General features: G+C 37.1%; 1 long non-coding RNA gene across 1 annotated transcript; it reads left to right on the top strand.

Annotated features, from left to right (window-relative positions):
- The first annotated feature begins 467 nt into the window (after window positions 1–467).
- Window positions 468–2187, top strand: LOC113344161. The gene is made up of 5 exons (XR_003357681.1): window positions 468–606; window positions 687–781; window positions 880–969; window positions 1076–1189; window positions 1711–2187. It is a non-coding gene; the product is annotated as an uncharacterized LOC113344161 (long non-coding RNA).
- The last annotated feature ends 939 nt before the right edge of the window (window positions 2188–3126 follow it).

Raw genomic sequence — 3126 nt, 5'->3', positions numbered from 1 at the left:
GAGGAAAATGTTTTTGATTTGGATAATATTTTGACTAAGGAGGAACTAGATGAGGCAAGTACTATTCAGATTGATGAAGTGCGTGCTAAATTCATTAGAGATCCAGCTTATAGACAAGACTATTTCAAGGAAAAAAAGAGCAACTGGATAGAATGTCAACTAAGAAGAAAGCTCAATCTCCTATTAAGCTTGTTCCGGGTGGTAATTGTGCTTCAGATGAAAATGAAGAGGATTGTAACTATGATGAAACTTATGATGATTATGAAGATGATTACAAGGAGACTTATAGTGACTATGATTTGACTCAAATAATTGCTGGTCTCATTCCTAAGAAGAAGAATTTTAGGGTTGAAAATAAGGGGCGAAACGTTTCTAATTTTCCTAGGAGCTTATTTTATGTGTTTTTAGAGTTTTTTGCCCCTTTGGTTTATGGGGGTGGGGAAGCCTTGAGCCCTCATTTGGCACTGGTTCATTGAGAGTTGGAGCTCAATTCGTGTACTAATATTTTGGAATGGTTTCCTTATAGTTCCAGCTGAAGGGATTGCTCTCCTCATTTATGGCACCAAACCACCACATAGCCCTTTGCTAGTTGGGTACTTCAGTGAGGTATACGCCTATTTTTGATTAATATTCTCAGCTGATTTTCTTTATCCCGTTTTTCTTATCCACCTTTATTTGTTTTCCAGTTACGCAACTTGCTAAAGGTGTATCATGGTTATGATCATAAGTTGTAGTTTAGCTTATGCTGGGGAAGACAGTCCTACTGATAAACTATGTCCAAGTAAGGAAAAAATACATTTTTCTAGTTCATGTTCTACAATGACAACGGTTTGCCTATTTTATTCGATTTCTACTTACTAACAAGTGGGTCTCTACCAGGGCCGTGGAGATGTATTCCTCCATCTAGTTGACTTGATTTATAATCAATTATGTTTTTGACTTGTTATTTGCGGTTAGAAAGATCTTCAGGTAGGTATTGCTTCTGTTATTGCAGTCGTTTTGAATCATGCAAGAGGTGCTTTATAGCTTGGACGTCTTTATTTACGTAAATCCCTTGTTTGCCTATATGATGCAGATTCTCATGTTACTACGATTTTGAGGATACACTCTTGTGAAGAACTTAAAGGGCCTGTTTCAAAGCTTTGGGTTTGACGCATATCCAGTAGTCATTAGCCTTATCATCTTTCAGGTATTATTGTCCCGTAGTCTGGTCATAGAACCTGACCCTGAAGGTGCATCCACTAGTATATAAGTTCTATACATGTTGGAACCTTTTTTTTTTCGTTAACAAATTTCTCATGAAAATAGCAATTTATTTTCAAAAGTAGCTGGCCCATACCAACTTACTTGTGTTGAATGATTGGTCAGTATATAGTGTGGTCGCTCACTGACCCACTTCCCTTAAGTTGTAAAGAGTTAACGTTTGTTTTTGGATGAAACCATTATTGGAATTAGCTTTTAATTGCTTAGAAATGCTCAACTCATTATCTTAGTGGGGTTCTGCAGCTGTTCATAGTAAATATGTTGCATTTCTAAAAGCTATATGTTTGCCGCATCTTATGTTCCGCTGATGTTAGGATCAATGATTACATTATCTTTTGCGGGTGAAACTTTGAACTGTATGAAAATTTTTGAACTTTTTAAATTAGGTTTGTAAACGAATTTCAGATTGAGCATTACTCTAGCGCTGAAAATGTCACTGGTTTGCAGGTGTTGATGGTAAGAAAGGTGGTGGTGGGCATCAAGCGAACCTTACCCCTTGGAAGGAAAGACCCTGCAAGTGGAGGCATCAGGTCAAAAAAAACTCCAAAATCTACACTTCAGTGGTGATTATTTTGCAGAGTAAGGCTAACCCCTATGGGCTAGATTGAACTGCTAGATTGGCCAAAAAGTGTTGCAAATCAAGAAAAAAATGTGGGGAAAAAGTTAATACTACTTCTGGATACTTCTCTCTCCTAGCAACTGCTCGCAGTCCAAGTAGCAGCGAGATTGAAACGCGCTCTAAAAATAATTTTATGCTGAACCGTTCAGCGCTCATATTTTTTGTTATAGTATCATATTCCGATGGTGTACAATACTAGCTGATTCATTTTCTCACTCTAGGTCATGTCCTATTCGTACACTAAAAAATTTTGATACATTTTCCCACTCTCTGTCCACCTAAGCTTCAATTCTTATAGTCCTCCCTAATTACACTGTCCTCTCTGCAATTCTGTCCCCACATCCTCCTCGATCCGCAAATATAAAATCACAGTTCTTCAATGCAATGGAAGAGTACGAACACCTCGGGTGAAGAAAAGCATATTTTTGTGCTGTTTTCTGCACGAAAATGATAATGGTTCGGTGTTGTCATTGTTTTGTTCAAAACGCTGTATCCTTCAGCGTTGGACGATGTACTGTTCAGCGCCACACCATAGGATTTAGGAGGTTGACCAATCTAACTGCTGCTAGATATATCTAGTCCAGGGGTTAGCCTAAGAAAAAGACATTCATTGATCACGTGTTGTCTTTTTTTATCCCTCATGTTAGGGCCACAATCACTGGGTTGCATTTCTTTAATCTGTAATTTATTTATCTTTCAGATTTGAAACCTTGATGTTGTAAAGTAAATTCAGTTATAAAGATAATGTTCATGCAATTTCAAATTATGGTTCGTTCATATCGTATTTTATTCTTTCTTGAGATTCAGCTGAATCAGCTTCCCTGCTGATTAAGCTAAATCAAATTTCATTTTTTTTTATAAAATATAATCAATGATACGACTTTGTCTTTCAGATCGTTCTACATAGTCTGTTCAAGATGGTCGTAATCTGAAAAATTATAAGAATCCCAGAGACAGTCTTTTGATAATTAAGACTACAATGTTAGGCTCCCAAAAGCAATCCTTTCTAGAGGTTTTAAGTGTGTTTCTGACCGACTTTTTTATTGCATTTTCCACTAGTGACTTAATTATAAGAAAAAGGTTGAGCCGGGGCGTGAGGCCCCGGTGATACCTAGTATCAATGGATAAGAAAAACATATTGATGTAGTTTAAAGTGGCTTCGTGGGACGTACAAATTTAAAAACCATGTGTCATGTGTTGAAGACTACAAGTTGCACGACATTAATCAGAGGCTGGGTTATGAA

This window comes from Papaver somniferum, unplaced genomic scaffold (assembly GCF_003573695.1).
Source record: "Papaver somniferum cultivar HN1 unplaced genomic scaffold, ASM357369v1 unplaced-scaffold_7449, whole genome shotgun sequence".
In the NCBI taxonomy this organism is placed as follows: domain Eukaryota; kingdom Viridiplantae; phylum Streptophyta; class Magnoliopsida; order Ranunculales; family Papaveraceae; genus Papaver; species Papaver somniferum.
This window is presented reverse-complemented; position numbering and strand designations above follow the sequence as displayed.